General features: G+C 44.4%; 1 protein-coding gene across 8 annotated transcripts in view; it reads left to right on the top strand.

The window, feature by feature from the left end:
- The first annotated feature begins 4916 nt into the window (after window positions 1–4916).
- Window positions 4917–17975, top strand: part of DLC1 (DLC1 Rho GTPase activating protein) — a 250599-nt gene continuing 237540 nt past the window's right edge. For 2 of the 8 annotated variants that reach the window (XM_083457974.1, XM_083457972.1), the window contains exon 1: window positions 4917–5190. The gene's annotated coding sequence lies outside the window, so the exon portion shown is untranslated. Of the gene's footprint in view, window positions 5191–5711; window positions 6235–17975 lie in introns of those variants that run through there. The other 6 variants (XM_083457970.1, XM_083457966.1, XM_083457969.1 and 3 more) reach the window with 5 other exon arrangements.

Below are 17975 nucleotides of genomic sequence, written 5' to 3'. Positions count from 1 at the left end.
GAACGATGGGGGTGGAGATGCTCCTTCAGGTATACTGGGCCAAGGCCGTTTAGAGCTTTAAAGGTCAGCACCAACACTTTGAATTGTGCTCGGAAATGTACTGGGAGCCAATGTAGGTCCTTCAGGACCGGTGTTATGTGGTCTCGGTGGCCACTCCCAGTCACCAGTCTACCTGCCGCAGTCTGGATTAGTTGTAGTTTCCGGGTCACCTTCAAAGGTAGCCCCATGTAGAGCGCATTGCAGTAGTCCAGGCGGAAGATAACTAGAGCATGCACCACTGGTGAGAGAGTCCATGGGCAGGTAGGGTCTCAGCCTGCATACCAAACAGAGCTGGTAGACAACTGCCGTGGACACAGAATTGACCTGTGCCTCCATGGACAGCTGTGAGTCCCAGGCTCTGGGAAGCTCTGACCTTGCCATCGCCCTCCTCCCAGGTAAGCTGTAGCAATGATGGTGTTTAGAAGGCAGCTCCATGACTCTGTCCTACCGCACTAGCTGCTACTGATTTCACATTGCCAACTTGACTTCTCATAGTGCTTCTCAGATGTCGTGGGGTCTCAAGCTAGAAGACCTGTGTGTCAAGCCCTGAACCTTCTGTTTGTAAGCATGTGATATCCTACTAAGCTTCTTGCTGAAAGAGGCTGCCATGGTATCCATTTGGATTCACCTGCCCTTCCCCCTGTTATGGATGCAGAGGAATGTGAGAGGAACCATTTGGGGACCCACCAAGGAAGGGCAGAAGGCTCAGAGCCAGGAGAGTGGTAGTGGGACAACGACGAGTGGTCAGAAGGAGAAGAGTGGGAAGAGGAAGTGTCAGAAACTGAGAAGGGCTTTGTGAGCTGGAAGAGTCTATGGCAGAGGGGAGTCAATAATCTGAAGCTGGCAAGTAGGAGGAGGCAGGTCGAGATACAGGCTGGTGTCACAGGGGTCTTCCCCTCCTGCTGCAAAACTCCCCTCTCCCCCGGCTGCCAGAACCAGGAGAGGCATGAAAAGGGCAGAGGAGAGATTGGCTGCAAGCAGGCACAGTCTCTGATTGCTTGGAAGATGCCCTGGAGAGGAGGAGACATAGAAAACTTTGAGAAGGTGGGGACCTTTTGTCTCAGCAACTCATGGTGTAAGACACACCGGGAATGAGCTCTTGTGCTCATTAGGCCTGACACTCAGCCAAGTCTGTGTTTTTGCCAATAAAGAGTTAACTCCAACTTTGAGCTGTGGGACTTACTGACTGACAGGCTCTGTGACACACGCCCCACATTGGTTCTGATCACTTGACCCCACCAGCTTTTGAACAAATATTAGTGATATTTGAAATAATCTTATCTTGCCCAGCTGATCATTTCTAAAGCATTCCAGGGGAAATCTCTGAAGACACATCTTCATTTCATTTGTAAAGGCAAAATAGTACTCCTTGACTTGGTATGTTTTTAGAAGAGAGGCTGAGCCAATTATCTACTGTTTTCAGGTTCACACTCTTAGCTCCAGGATTAATATAATAATGTGGCGTGCTATAAATATCATGTGGCTTTTTCTACTGGAGTTGCGTATCAAAAAGGGGAGACCACATAAGGTTACAAGTTTCTTTGAAACAGTATCTGCAGCCTCACTGCGCCTATTGTTTGAAAGTTTACAGACTTGTTTTTCCACTCAATATTAAGCTACTGGCCTTGTGTTTGACATCTTCTTCCATATACAAAAGAATACCAAAAACATTTTTGTTACACCATGTCATTGCAGTAAAATCTACAGTTTGAAAAGGAATGGGCTAGAATCATAGAATTGTAGGAATTTCAGCTGAAGCATCCATGACGGATGGCCATCCAACCTCTGCTTGAAAATGTGCAAGGAAGGAAAGTTCACAACCTCCCAAGGGATACCATTCCACTGTCGAACAGCTCTTACTGTCAGAAAGTTTTTCCTGATGTTTACTTGCAACTTGAAGCCATTGGTTTGAGTCCTACCCTCCAGAGCAGGAGAGAACAAGCTTGTTCCCTCTTCCATGTGACAGCCCTTGAGATATTTGAAGGTGGCTATCATGTATCCTCTCAGTCTCCTTTTTTCCAGGCTAAACATACCCAGCTCCCTCAACCATTCCTCATAAGGCTTGGTTCTGACCATCTTCCTAGTGATCACTTGTGGGAGGGCCTGTAGTTCAGTAAGGCATTTCCTTTGCATTCAGATGTTCTCTGGTTTGATCTCTAGCATTTCCAGATAGGTCTGGCAATGACTCCTGTCTGATACGCTGGAGAACAAACCAATACTGAACTTAATGGACCAGTTATCTGACTTCCTATAGTCCCCTTTGCCTACTCAACTTTATATAATGTATTTTTCCGTGTTTAAGATGCCCCCATGTATAAGACAACCCCTATTTTTGAGCCCAAAATTAAGAAATAATTAATTGTAACATTTCAGGTATAAGACAACCCCCAATTTTAAACTTTAAAAAATGAGGGGAAATATAGTCTTATACACGGAAAAATACATAATTTTTCACTTAGCATTTAACAAATGTGATGAGTGAATTTATTGTGGATTGTGTCTGCTGGAAATATGCCAAGGGTGCTATGGAAGTCCAACAGCTTTCAAATGCAGGCCATTTTAATCAATTCCTCACTCATCCAGAAGGAAGAGGCTCTCTTGAATCCAACCTTCATCACCAGATATTGATTTGTCTATAAAAAGGTAAAGGTACCCCTGCCCGTACGGTCCGACTCTAGGGTTGTGGGCTCATCTCACTTAAGAGGCCGAGAGCCAGCGCTGTCCGAAGACACTTCCAGGTCATGTGGCCAGCGTGACGCAGCTGCTCTGGCGAGCCAGCACCAGCGCAGCACACGGAAACGCTGTTTACCATCCCGCTATAAAGCGGTACCTTTTGAACTGCTAGGTGGGCAGGAGCTGGGACCGAAAGACAGGAGCTCACCCCTCCGCGGGGATTTGAACCGCCGACCATACGATCGGCAAGTCCTAGGCACTGAGGTTTTACCCACAGCGCCACCCGCGTCCCTGAAAGCCCTTGGTGATTTCATTGCCACAGAACAGGGGTGAAGGACCTGTGGCCCTTCATATGTTTTGGGACTCCAGCTCCACTTCATAGGCCCCAGCTAGTATGGTGAATGTCAGTTATGATGGAAGTTGCCATCTAAGAACAGATGGTGGGCCACAGACCTCACATCCTTGCTCTATGGCAATAAAGTCATTAAGGGCTTTCTCTACAGATTATCCTCTTCCTACCAAACAGCCTGGCGTGCTCTGGTCCATGGGGTCACGAAGAGTCGGACACGACTAAATGACTAAACACCACCACCACAACAAAACACCAAATCACCCCTCGAACCCTGATGAATGTGTTGGGCTAGAAGGCAACTAGAACAGCTCCTTGGTTGTCATAGTGGCCACGAGTTCCTGGGCAACACTCAAGAAGGTGGCCTTGTCGTCACAATAGATGAAATTCACAAGGACTAAAAACTTGGGGTTTTCCTTTTTTAAAATTAATTTTTATTAAATTTAACAGTTTTTTACTCATCACAATAACATTATCTCAGCAAGCAAGAAAAATACAATTCCCATCCCCCAACCTACAACTTCGCTCAACTCCCTCTTCTGGTTCATTACATATTAACTTCTCCTGCTTGTTTTAATATCCCTTAATACAGTAATGCATTCTTTAAATTGAATATTGTTCTGATCTGGTCATTTTTATATTATAATTATTTTCAGATCGACTCTTACACTTGGTTATTTTCCAATTGTTACATCTTAATATCTATATTTGTTTTGTTAGTTGTAAGTGTTTAGTCAAACACTTAGTTTTTTTAGTTTGACGAACATTGGGGTTTTCCAGTATCACTTTTCAGTCAGGAATCTGTAAGGCACTGGAATGATTGGAATCGTGCTCATATATTGATAAAAGCCCTGAGGTGCCAGCACAAAATGGCTGCCATGGGCAGCAAAACAAAAGAGAGAGGTGAATACCGTGGTACCTTGGGTTAAGAACTTCATTTGCTCTGGAGGTCTGTTCTTAACCTGAAACTGGTCTCAACCTGAAGCACCCCTTTAGCTAATGGGGCCTCCCACTGCCGCTGCACCGCCACTGCACGATTTCTGTTCTCATCCTGAAGCAAAGTGCTTAACCCGAGGTAATATTTTTGGGTGAGTGGAGTCTGTAACTTGAAGCGTATGTAACCTGAAGCATATGTAACCCGAGGTACCACTGTACTGCCACAAAAAAAGGCACCTGAGCTGAGTGCTTAAATAAAATACCAAAGCATAGCCTTGATCAGTAACTGCATAGCTCAGTGGTAATGCCTCAGCCTTGCATGCAGAAGGTCACAGGTTCAAGCCCTGACATCTCCATATAGGGTTGAGAGTGACTACCAGTCTGAAACCCTGCTGCCAACCCGTGTAGACAGTATTAGATGGACCAGTGTGCCTGACTCAGTATAAGGCAGTTTCCTATGTTTCTATCCCCCCAAATACCTATAAAATTAGTTTTGGTACACCGTAAGTGAGTCAACAGAGTGCATACTTTGTGTAGCCTCAAAAACTTAATAAAACTCAGAATCAGCACTTCTTCCAAATTACAAGCAAATCAGCCAACGCAGCTCTGTCATACTGTTTGGCATTCCTTAAGAGAACTTGCCTCTTTGATTCTTGTTGCTAGAGCTTAAAAAAAAATTTATAAAAAAAAGCAGGTCTGAGTTTTTTTAAAAAAACACACGACAACCTAAAATAACATAAGTTATTATGCTCCTTAGAAATTACCTCAAGAGCTCTGGTAGCATTTGTTATGTGAATAGTTAACATTTATTATTAATTGATACTCTAATTAAAGCCATGCCAGTGCTTTCCATTAGCTTACTCTCAAATTTTTACAGAGCTGTCTGTCTGGTTTTAATCAAAACCAAATGGCAGTCCAAGTTCCCAGGCTGGAGCAACTGGGAGGAAATCATTCAGAGGAGGCAGAAGAAAGCAGAAAAGATAAACAGCAGATAGCTTCACCAAATCTGTACAGAATAGAGGATGTAGATTCTGTGGGCTGCTCCAGAGATATGATTCAGGCACCCTGTCAAACTGGGAAAGCATAGTTACAAGTGTTTTATGTCAGCTGAGTTCTAATATGATCAAGATGGAGTCTGTCCTCATGCTTTCACAGCCCTGAATCTCTGACACTCTGGAGAATTCTCCGTAGAGGTAATGTCTTGTGTTTATCTCTCTCTCCCTATGCACACTGTTGCCTTTATATGCAAATGGCTCTCTGTTCTCATATCTCTCATTGGTTAAAATGCTCACTGGCAAAACTTTGCCTTTTCCTTTTATTTGCGTATTTTACTCTCCCTGCATCTTGCATCTTTCTTGCCCTTTCCTCCTCGTGCCTCATTCTTGTGCTGGTGATTACTTGCCTGATACTCTAAAGAAAAACTGCCTTTGAAGAGTTGCAGTATATTAGCTGAAGCCAACTCTCCTAGCCATTTGCTTGTTTGTTGCTCAAGAGAGTAAAACAAAAATCTGAAATGCTTTCAGAGTTGTGCTTGCGTTTGGCATGGCGGGGGTGGGGGTGGAGCCAATGAAATTCACATGAATGTGTGCATTAATATGGGAATTGCCACAAATTAGGGAACAGGGTCGTATCTCAAATCAGAGTTTTATTGTGCACTGTTTCGGGATTTTCTTCTCTCTCTGTCTGTCTCTCTCTGTTTCACATGCCTACTACTCAACAGCAGGAAATACTTTTCAAGCAATCTGGGCCTGGTTCTGTGAGGCCCCCGTCTCACAAAACATCAGTCTGCATTTAGTAGACAGAAGTAACTAGGGAAAGCTTGGTAGAATTCCACTTAGACAAGGCTCCCTCCAGCTGCAGAACGTGTTTCGGTCAGAATCACACATATAGAGCAAAAGTGCTGAGAATAGAGCAATGATCTCAGCAATGAAATCTGAACTTTATGCTTAGTGGAGGTTGAGTCGGATTTTGGGTTCCCACCCCTTCTCTCTCTTTCTGTATACACAGGCAAAGTATTTAGAGAAGTAATTCTGGCTACTTCTACCTTCTTGCCATCTCTGTGAGGTAAACCTGGAAGGCTTCTTTTTAAATTCTTTTTTTTTTGGGGGGGGGGGAATAAAGCTTATTTGAGATATACAGACATTTTCTGGAATCGGTTAAACAAAATGCCACTGCTCAGTAGTGAAGCTTTCTGCACTGAAGATTCGAACAGTGTAACTGGGATGGAAAAAGTCGCAGTAAGTGGATGATTGCATGCCGGCTGTGTCTTTTAACTATTCTGTATGCAAGCTCTGAAGCAAAACTTTGCTTTCTAAGGTTTCCTTTGTAAAGATGCAAACGATATGCTGAAGTATCTGTTTATACGAATGACGCTTGGAAGGGATTGACTTGTGTGTTTTGCAAAGGCTACAAAATCAAGAAATGTGCCTAAATCTTCTCATTACCTTCGTGATCAATAGGCAAAAATCAGCACCCAGCTGAAAACCACATCTCCCTTAGGTGAATACACTGGTTTATATCAGCCGTATCTCTCCTGGGCTTGGTCCCAGAGAATTTTGTGATGTAGGGATACTTGAAATGAGAATGGCTGGGCATGAAGTTACCAAATGTATCAATCAAGAAGCATCAACTGTCAGATGTACACTAACTAGAAATAAGAAAATGTTTTGTGATCATATATCCCAGTCGTTTTAAGGGAAGGAACAATTGTCATAGAGATAATATTGCCTCTAATGCAGCTTGAATTTTTGATTCAGGACTCCGTGTGAATTCTTTCAAAGGGCAGAAAGTTGTTCCATATCAACTTTTTATGTGAAACCACTACAAAACCAATATAGCATAGCATATATAAACTGGAGCCACACAGGAAATACACGCAAGACTCCTAATCAATGATGTATATTGGATTGATAAAGTGTTAGTATATCATATAGCATTAGCTGAATTGCTGGAAGAAGCTTTAGACCATAACACCGGCGTTTAAAGGCAGATGAAAGGTCTGGGTAATAATGCCCCTCATATCCCATGCCCCTGTTTCTTTAATATGGGCAGAAAATGTATTACTCCCTGCACATTAAGGCTGCAGTCTGACACATACTTATCTAGGAGTAAGCCCCATTGAACTCTGGGAAGATACCCATGGGATTCCATGGTAAAACAGTACAGTGGTACCTCGGGTTAAGTACTTAATTCGTTCCAGAGGTCCATTCTTAACCTGAAACTGTTCTTAACCTGAAGCACCACTTTAGCTAATGGGGCCTCCTGCTGCCACTGCGCCGCCGGAGCACGATTTCTGTTCTTATCCTGAAACAAAGTTCTTAACCTGAAGCATTATTTCTGGGTTAGCAGAGTCTGTAACCTGAAGCGTATAAACCCGAGGTACCACTGTATTGGTGGTGGACAGCTATTAGACCACTGCATGAACCAGGTGAAGAACATTTTTTTCTGTCAATGCTGCATTGCCTCAGAAGAAATATTGCGGGGAGGGGGTTACAAACACTGGGTGGGGCTAAAGCCAATGTGGACCAGGGCCAGTTCCAAAGTGGGTGGGTGGGTCATCGCTTTTCTCTTCCTTCTGTGACCCTGAGCTCTGTTACTTTTCTCCAGCCTATCAAGTGTTCTTGGTGTTAAGCAGTGTATAGCTCCAGCATCATAGAACATTGTGAAGACAATGATGAGCTAGATGGACCAATGATCTGACTTGGTGTAAGGCAGTTCCCTGTGATCCTATGCCTGGGATAGTCCAGGGCTAAGCAATGTGACTCACTGAGTCAAACTCTGCCGCATGCTAGTTGTTGTGGGTTATGCTTCTGCCACTTGCCTAGGATGGCACCCTGGGTCGGTTGCAAGTTGTGTGGGACTTAGATAATCCAATGAGCACATAGGTTGGCACGGGCAGCAAATTCCTCATTCACTTGATATGACTGGTGCTTTCTATGTCCTTCTATCTGCAGCTTTGCACTGAACACCACGAAAACCATCTGCATGCAAGCCAGGAGGTTCCTAGTCCAAATCCTAGTTGACCAAGAGAGTTTAGGGTTTAGGATTTAGGGTTCACTGAGGAACAAGTGCATTCACATTTGCATGAGTTTGCTGTACTCTTAAGGATACATTACAGTTTCACACAACGGAATTGTGCACATTTGGGACAGAACTGGTGAATCTTCAGTTGCATTAAACTACCATTCCGCTGAACTGCGATGACTGCTGTTCTTTTTGTGTGTGTCCACCTGTACCTATTCACCACATCTTTTCCTTTCTCCATTCCCTCCATGTATTCTGCTATTCTGCTAGTAGGTTTCAGACATCTTTCGTATTGTAAGCCAGATAAATCATAATTGTAAATTGTAACCAGTGGAGGCATGCCAATGTACTTAGCTTGTGTAATTTATTTTGAATGTGCAATTTGGATTTCCTTGAGGCCAAATCTGAATTATTTTGGCATTATCTTGACACAGGCCTGAATCGTGGGAGCTTTCTCTGTAGAATGTGTAAAAACGGTTGGTTCAGTCTGTGGGTTGAATTCAGTGTCATGGAAATAGATCCTGTTTGCCTGATAGAACAATCCCCCCTCTACTCCCCTATGTGCTGTTCTGGCGAATCTTCCACACGCATCCCAAGCCAGTTGAGGGGCAGGGGCATGTGGTGGAAGAGCAGGGTACTACTGGGACTCTGCACTGGCTCTCGCTAGCACAACTATTTAGTTGACTCAAGTACTAAAGTTCTAGTTACAGGTAGGTAGCCGTGTTGGTCTGCCGTAGTCAAAACAAAATTTTAAAAAATCCTTCCAGTAGCACCTTAGAGACCAACTAAGTTTGTTACTGGTATGAACTTTCGTGTGCTTGCACACTTCTTCAGATACACTGAAACAGAAGTCACCAGACCCTTATATATAGTTAGAAGGTGAGGAGGGGTATTAGTCAGAAGGGTGGTGGGAATGGGTGATTGACTGATAGGTGTGGTAAACCTACAGGTCTGGTAACCTCTGTTGCAGTGTATCTGAAGAAGTGTGCATGCACACAAAAGCTCATACCAATAACAAAATTAGTCGGTCTCTAATGTGCTACTGGAATGATTTTTTTTATTTTGTTTCGTACTAAAGTTCTGGTTCTGCATTGAAGATAGGTACAGACAAACTGACTCAGAAGTTAGCAAAGAAGATGGTCAATCGTCATCTGCTCTGCCAACCTCTGAATCAGTTTGTCTATATCCTTCTTCAACCATATGGAATATATGTCCTATGGGGAAGAGAGGATTGATGAGAGACCTGATAGCACTCTTCAAATACTTGACAGACTGTTGCACAGAAGAGAGCAAAGACTTGTTTCTCTGTGAGCCTTGAGAGCAGGACTTAAGATACAGGATGGCAGATTTCAGATGAACATGAGGTGAGACCTCTTAATGAGAAGAGCAGTTGAATACTGGAACCCATTGGCTAGAGGCCTGGTGGGCTCCCCTCATTGGGGAACTTCAAGGAGGTGCTAGAAAGCCATCAGTTTGTGGGTGCTCTAACTCTGGATGTCCTGCATTGATGTCATGAACTGGAAGGACAACTGGGAGGAAGAGGATCCCGGTGAGGGGTGTAGGCAGGAATGGGACACACCTGGGCAAGCTGGGGTCGGGGAAGGAGAGGTTGGTGTAGGAAGCACTCACAGGGTGATGGAGGATGACGAAGGGATGATGGTCAGTGCACAGGAACCAGAGAAGCAGGACCCATCACCAGAGCTAGAGAGGGCTCTGTTCCCACAAACATGGTGTAGGGAGCAGTGGGAGGGTTGCTCCAGGAGGCTGAAGCAGGGAAGGGCCCATAGCCCAGCTCCCTAGCTGGCCAGGTGGAGCTCACTAGCTCTGAGAAGAGGGGTGTGGTTCCTTAGATCAGGCATGGCCAAACTTGGCCCTCCAGCTGTTTTTGGACTACAACTCCCATCATCCCTAGCTAACAGGACCAGTGGTCAGGGATGATGGGAATTGTATTCCTAAAACAGCTGGAGGGCCAAGTTTGGCCATGCCTGCCTAGCTGGAGTAGGCTTGGAACAGGTGAGGGTCACATGCAAAATACAAAAGGACAGCAGGGATGAGATGCTATGTCTGCTCAACTTGCCCCTGTTGATGGAGATCAGCTTGGTTACTCCAGGATCTCTGTGGGATTGTGCTTTGGTTTTGGACTTTGGACATGTGGATTGACCCTGGACTAGGGACTTGAAATACTGACTTACCACCAGGTAGCCATGGGATCAGGACAATTGATCAAGGGGCTGAAGTAGTGAAAAGAATCTCAGATAGTAAAGCTGGAAAGGTTAATACTTTGGAGAGTCACTGCCAGTTAATCTTATTAGGTTAAGTAGGCCAAAGCTTCCCAATTTAAAGCAGTCTCATATGTTGATGTGAGTCTTTGTTGCGAGGAAATAGTTCACCCCCTGTGATTATAGGGGATGCCAACTTCATCCCTCCTCCAGTTCAATGATAACTGCTCAGGATACACACACACACTGCATTTGAAGATTGATGGTTAATTGTGGTTCTCACCTCCATCTGCAACTATTCCATGCATTTGCATGGCTGTGGTCAAGACCCTGCCATATCAAATGATTTTAACTTTGGGTTCTTATTTTTATTTTACTTTCTAATGGATAAGCGTTCTTGTAGCTCTTTACAAGAAAAGAGTGTGAACACGGAAAAGGTCCTGTTCTCTCACAATAGCACTTACCTATATCATAAATGGCACTGATACGAAATTATCTGCGTTTAATGGCTATGTGCTCCCTCCCTTGACAGTAGATAGCTGCGTAGCATGCATTCACTCCATAAGACACACACACATTCCCCCTTACTTTTTAGGAGGGAAAAAGTGTGTCTTATAGAGCGAAAAATACGGTAACTTTGTTGTTTAGTCCAATGGTTGTCCAACTATGGTTTCAACAAACAAGCCAAGATCAACCCAAACTTTCTGATTCTGAATGGTTGAGATAAACTGTAACTAAACTAACCACAGTTTCCAGTTCTGACAAGGGTGGAAGCAGATGCTTCCAATCTCCTGAACACGGCCACACCCAGAGTGGAATTGCTGGATGTTGCTGGATTTGTGTGCAGTCCCCTGGGTAGTGAATCATTGAAATGCAGGTGGCAGTTTCTCAGAGAAGTACATTCAGACTTTGGATTTACCCCACCCATCCAGGCCATCAGAAAGATTGTAAAAATGCTTCTTTTTCCAGCCTTGCTTGAACACGGTCTTCCTGACTTCTGGCATGTTCCCATGTTCTTGAATTCTGGGCTCTTGGATTGCTTCTCAACCATCCTTCCTGGATTGCCCTACAGTTCTGACTTCAGTCCTGACCACTTACTGTTTTCCACGCTGGTTCCCACAGAACCAGAGCATGGCAAACCTAGCCATGAGGGAAGGTGAGGCAACAGGATCCACAGAGGCAGTAGATCTGACCTCCAGGGAATACATCACCCATTGCTGCTGACAAGGAGGCAGCAATAGCTGCAGTGTATTCCTTGGAGACCGGATCTGCTGCCTCCTCAGAAGCTTCCCACAATGCTGGTCTCCCACTACCCTTGTTTCTGATATAGATCTTCCACTCACCCCTACTTCCCATTTTGTGTTTTGCCTCAGGTGCCAAAGTGTCTCTAGCTGGCCCTGCTCATGGCTCAGCCCATAGGGAGCAGGCTCATGTATGTGAATTAGCAATACAGTGCTACCTCGGGTTACATACGCTTCAGGTTACAGACTCCACTAACCCAGAAATAATACCTCGGGTTAAGAACTTTGCTTCAGGATGAGAACAGAAATCACGCGGTGGCAGCAGGAGGCCCCATTAGCTAAAGTGGTACCTCAGGTTAAGAACAGTTTCAGGTTAAGAACGGACCTCCAGAACGAATTAAGTTCTTAACCCGAGGTACCACTGTACATTCAAAACAGGACGGTGGCTGTAGCATAGGGGTTTGGGAATTGCTAGCACTAGGAACAAATTGGGGTCATGAAGAGTTGGACACAACTAAATGACTAAACAGCAACAACAGAAGCAAATGGACTATTGTTACAGGGCAGAAGGGAAGCGCTCTCATGGCTTTGTATGCATAGCCTCCAACATTCCTCTGATGAAAATAGGGACATTTCTCACTCCAACTGACCCTCCTCAACCCCCTATTTTCTGTCCCCCGCGACCACCCCCTACAGAGCATTTCCATCACCACACACCAACAGGGCACAGTGCACACATTCTCCACCATCCTGAGGAAACCCATTAATCCCAATTTTATTTCAGAATTCTGGTATTTTCCATGGAAAATTGGGGCACTTGGAGGGTATGGATATGTATAAGTAGCATGATGTATTGAGCTGACAACTGTTGGCATTCTCACTGTTTTCTTTCTAAATACACACTAATATAATATAATATAATATAATAATAATTTTTAATCGTCTTAAAAGTGACTTTCTTGTGTAATAAAAATTGATTTAACTGCTTAAAAACAAAAGAATATGTATAAGTAGCAGTAATGTATATGTAGATGCAGCAGAAATGCTTAAAGGGCTAATTTCATCCAAACAACATTTTCCACCGGCTATGTCCTCCCGTAGCGGCATTCCGTTTCGCAAAGTTCCCAGGCATCAGCATTTCTTCACTTGCATGGAAATGGGGAATTCTGGCCTTCCTTACTGGAAATGTTAGCTTAAGCCTCATCTCCACGAAGCAGCAAAGTCCATTTTGGCAACTGTTTTCAGTAATCAGTTACTTCAAATTGGTTTTATTAAAAGGTTTAGCTGTGAATACATTCTTGCCCTGTCTGGAATACACGCAACAGAAATATTTGAGAACCAAATGTCAATAGTGTTTTCGGTAATGATGTGTAGTGCTGTTCTCTCCCACCCATGCTACCAGTGGAGCCATTTTCAACGTCAAGTCAACACAGGTGATGACAACAGTTGTCAGCACGGTTTCAGTTCCTTGGTGCATCATAAGACCACATTGTACAAGTTTAGGAAGTATATGCCTAAATAAGTACAGATTTAGGAAGCGCACACAAATTGATTTCAGCAACTGGGCACATGCAGGCGCGAGCTTTTACCATTTGGTTATGATTTAGTATTTCTTTTGGAATACGTTGTGGCCCGCGTATTCTAAGTGCTTTTACCTTGATAGAAATTCAAATGAATTTGTAGCTACAGAGCCAGCTTTAGTCCTAACTGAGTTCCTATAGAAACTGGTGAAATAATAATATATATATATTTGTTAGCTTGTTAAGGGTACTGGGAATTGTATCTCTGTGAGTTCCTAGGTTTCTTTGGGGAAAGTCACGCGCTTTAAATGTGTGCAGGGTGTGCTTTAAATGCGTAGTGTGGTTCTTCCCACACACTAGGAAACACAAACATTCGCCACAGTTGATGGATTTAGGGGATTTCCAGACTATCACTCTTTTGCTGGAGCAATTCAAGCACAAACCAGAACTTTTGATTTGAACAGATGAAGTGGATTAAAATGCTCTGCTCCCCTATAGGGTGTGCTGAGTGTGCCCCGGCGCCCCCTAATGCTTTCCCCACAAAAAGTGGCTGCAGGCTCCATAAATGTTTTTAAACTGGCAACTGGGAAGACTCCCACTCTAAGAATGGCTCTGTTTTTTGTGTGTGGCAGGAATCGCAGCGCCAGCAGCAGTGGGGAGCTTGTTCTCCACATGCATGCACACAGTGTGTAGTGTAGTGTGTGTGTGTGTGTTTCTCTCAGTCTCTGCCTTTGCTGAGGAAGAGGTTCAGAGTCAGCTTGGGATCTTGCCTCAGAGATGACTCAGAAGCTATAAAGTGTAGGTAACAACCAGGGGAAGGATGTGTATGGGATGAGCTGATAGGCTGGGGTCTCTTGGGGTGTGTGCCTCTGGCTCCACCCCTTATTTTTATCCCCTCCCCCTTTGTGTGTATGTGTGCCTCTCCTCGTATGCCCCACAGAGGACCTTAAGGTGCAGGAATAACCATAATTTAGAGGTCCCAGGCCCTAAGGAAGTCAGACTGTCCTTGGCCAGGGCCAGGGGCTTTTCAGTGATGACTCCAACCTCGTGGAATGCTCTGTCTCATGATTATTATTATTATATGTATCTCTCACTCTGCTTTTCTCCTGCCTTGCACTGACTCTCTTTGTTGGGCTGCATAGTGAGAATGGTGTTGTCATTTAATTTAATTCCCAGGGTGCACGCCCTAATGAAACGTGTTGTGCACAACTATGGGCTAACGGGAAGCAGTGTTTAAACACCTTGCAAGCAAATCAGGATGAAGGCTGCTCATTGTCATATGACCACCACCCCCAAACCAATCAGAATGAATGCTCAGTAAAGACCTCAGTAAAATCTAGCTTTGGTGTCAGCATTGTACAAGCAAATCAGGGTGAATGCTCAATAAACAGGTTGTATGGAGGGGCCCATATAAACAGGCACACAGAGAGTTTGATGATCCAAGCTCTAGGCAGGTATTAGTATGAATGTGGGGGGGGGGAGAGAGAAGTGGAGATGAGGCAGGGGCACTCTTATAAGCCTCACCCACCCACAACACCCCTGTGTGCGCTATCTCCATCAAAGAGGGAAGGAGATTCTAAGTGTGTCTCCAATAATGAACACACTTCCGATGCGATACCACAAGCCTGCTATCCCAGCCTGGTTAACCCCTTAAAAACTCTGATACCCCATAATTAAATACAATATACTCCCATAGACCATATGTCCCATAGAAGGGATGCGAGTGGCGCTGTGGGTTAAACCACAGAGCTTAGGACTTGCCGATCAGAAGGTCGGCAGTTCGAATCCCCGCGATGGGGTGAGCTCCCGTTGCTCGGTCCCTGCTCCTGCCAACCTAGCAGTTCGAAAGCACGTCAAAGTGCAAGTAGATAAATAGGTACCGCTCTGGTGGGAAGGTAAACAACGTTTCCGTGTGCTGCTCTGGTTTCACCAGAAGCGGCTTAGTCATGATGGCCACATGACCCGGAAGCTGTATGGCGGCTCCCTTGGCCAATTAAGCAAGATGAGCACCGCAACCCCAGAGTCAGTCACGACTGAACCTAATTTACTCCCATAGAGACAACCTTACACTGCATTTAAAACCAAAATCGCATTTGGATAGAAACTGTTTCTCAGGCGGCTAGTCCAAGTCTTTATAACCCTGTACCTTCTTCCAGAAGGCAGAAGCTGAAAGAGATCATTTCCGGGGTTCACACTATCCTGCACTATCTCTGCAGCTCTCTTATGACACCTGGAATAATGAACAAGATTCCAAGCACATGTTGGCAAGGGATTGCATGTTTGTCCCTGGCTCCTCTCTGCTTTTAGCCCACAGAGTTGAAGCAAACTGCACCATCTCAAAAGCTAGTGCTGTTATGGGGCCCATTTTGGTGTGTCTCAGGATAATGCAGGGAATCTGGATGCTGCAGGTAAACAGACTCCCTGATATGCCTTGCACCACCAACAGGGCAGTGATAGGAGGGGAGCTTTCCACTACCCCACTGGGAAGACTCCAGCAGTAGGCATGCCATCGCATCTCCCTCTCCACCATTTGAGCAGCCATTCCTTTGCAGCCTATCATCCCTCAGCTGCCCTGCTGGGAAACATAGGCTCGACCCCTTAATCTATCCTGTTTTCATTATTTTAAAATGAAATATGACTCTCCAGTTTTATCTTTCTATCGGCTACCCAGTTAGAAACATGAGCTATTGCAATGTCAAATAAATGCATTGCCGTGGAAGCTCTACATCCAAAAATGAAAACAGAGATCTGTTGCCCACGTATATATAAATATATGTATTTAATCGAGATGGAAATAACACATTCGCCACTCTCCTGTTCTTGACCTTTGACCACGTGGGCGTGCATGAATGTCGAAGACTGTGCGGCACGTCACTTCAGAACTAGAGCTTCCAGAAATTCTCCTTAAACTTGACACCGGCACACTGTCAGCCTCTAGGGAATTGTTTATCCTGTCTTACCTTATATTTCCTGTCTGCATGTAATAAAATGAACCATGCTACTGTTGTCTGGCTGACTGGCTTGTTTATGCAGTGGGCTGAATTTCTCTTGATGGACACTTTGGGTGTGAAACTATTTAACCGTAATTATTTATTTCAGCATTTAGCAAGGGTCCAGCCGCTGGTCAATGTTTGAATGTAGCCATCTCCTTGGAAGCATAAAACTCAGTTTACAGAAGAGAAAGAAAACAACAGCAGTATTTTAGACAGTAACTCTCTTTGCCTGGTAGGTGTTAAATTTGCTATTAAATTACCAGTGTAGATAAGGTTTATTTAGCAGTACACCTGCAGTTTCCGATTTAATCCGTACCCAAATCATGCGCTACAGATTAGACTGAAATGCCAAGAGTTGCCTCCAGATCACCCGGTGAGCTTCATGAGTTAGCAAGTGTTTGAGCCCTGGGCCAAACAAGATGTAACACCACTTGCACAATGTGACAATTTCCCTTGGAAGTGACTTGGAAGCTGCAGATAGTGCAAAATGCAGCAGCCAAGTTATGAAGCAGATCAGCCAATGAGAGCCATATCACTGAATGGAAAGGAGTTGCACTGGTGCCCAGCACACCTCCCTGAATTTATGGCGCTGGTGGTGATTTTTAAAGCCTAGAATGACCATGGGTCCTAAATACCTGAAGCACCCACCCTGTGGAACGCCCTCCCACCAGATGTCAAAGAAAAGAACAACTACCAGACTTTTAGAAGACATCTGAAAGCAGCCCTGTTTAGGGAAGCTTTTAATGTTTAACAGACCACTGTATTTTAATACTTTGTTGGAAGCTGCCCAGAGTGGCTGGATATATTATTATTATTATTATTATTATTATTATTATTATTACTACTACTACTACTACTACTACTATATTGTCTTGCCTGATCTGCCAAGGAGGCTCTTCTCAATGTCCCACTTCCAGGATTTATGTTTTATGCAGAAGGCCTTCTGTTGTGGTACCCCATTTGTGGAATGCCCTTGCCTCTGAGATAGGGCTGGCACTGGTGCTTTTTTCCATACCAAATTATACAGGACAAAGCAGGGCTTCATGTACTGGCAGCCTTGATTCAAATTCCCCCTCCCTTTCCATAACATGACTTACCTCATGTCTTAATGCCATTACCCAGCAACACTACCTTGCTAGCTGTGAAATGGAGTTGAGGAGATGCATAACGTAATGATGTCAAGACATGTCATAAACCTATTGGAGGCAGGATCATGGCTGTTTGACGAATTTTGCTTTGTTTGTAATTATGCAGTTATTATTTTTCATATTGTAAGCCGCCTTGAGCATAGCTTTGCTATGGAAGACTGCATACAAATGAAAAGATGTATGCATTGTCAAGAGGTGCAGATTTCAGTAGGTTCCCCTGTTATTTCTTTTGCTTACGCCATGCATAGCAAAAGTGAGTTTTGCTCATTCCCTATTTATCAGGTCCTTTTTCTTTTCTCCTATTTGGCTACATCTTTCCTTGAGAGAAGGTTTTGTTTCACCATCCTCATCCTCATGCAGCCGGCAGTGAATTCTGTTAACCCTTGCGCATGCAGGGTCCTCTTCTTCAGCTTTGTAGACGTGGAAAATATGGTTGTGAAATGGGAGCAGGCTGGACTTAAAAGGGAGGTTAAAGGCCTCTGAGCATGCAGACGCTCCGTTGTGAAAGTCACTTTGTCAAGGCGTAATTTATGGAGGTTCAGTTGCACAGCTATAATTCTGCAATTCTTTCAGGCTGCCTCCTTTTATACCTTCAGGCATGTGATTTGTCAGGACAGCCTTGTGGTCTGGGTGTGCAATCGGAGCTTCCCTCGGTAGACTGAAATGACCCAGAACAAACTCGGTAGTTAATCTTCTTTATTGCTGAAATCAATAAGCAGATCCATGCTAAGTGCTGACAGTTCCTATGTAGGGAGTGAAAAGGAGAAGTGGCTGTTCCTTGAACCTGTAATATGTTACAACCCAGAAATTTCCTTTATTGTCGTTGCTGTTATT

This window comes from Podarcis tiliguerta (genome assembly GCF_965153285.1).
Source record: "Podarcis tiliguerta genome assembly, chromosome: 9".
NCBI lineage: Eukaryota > Metazoa > Chordata > Lepidosauria > Squamata > Lacertidae > Podarcis > Podarcis tiliguerta.
This window is presented reverse-complemented; position numbering and strand designations above follow the sequence as displayed.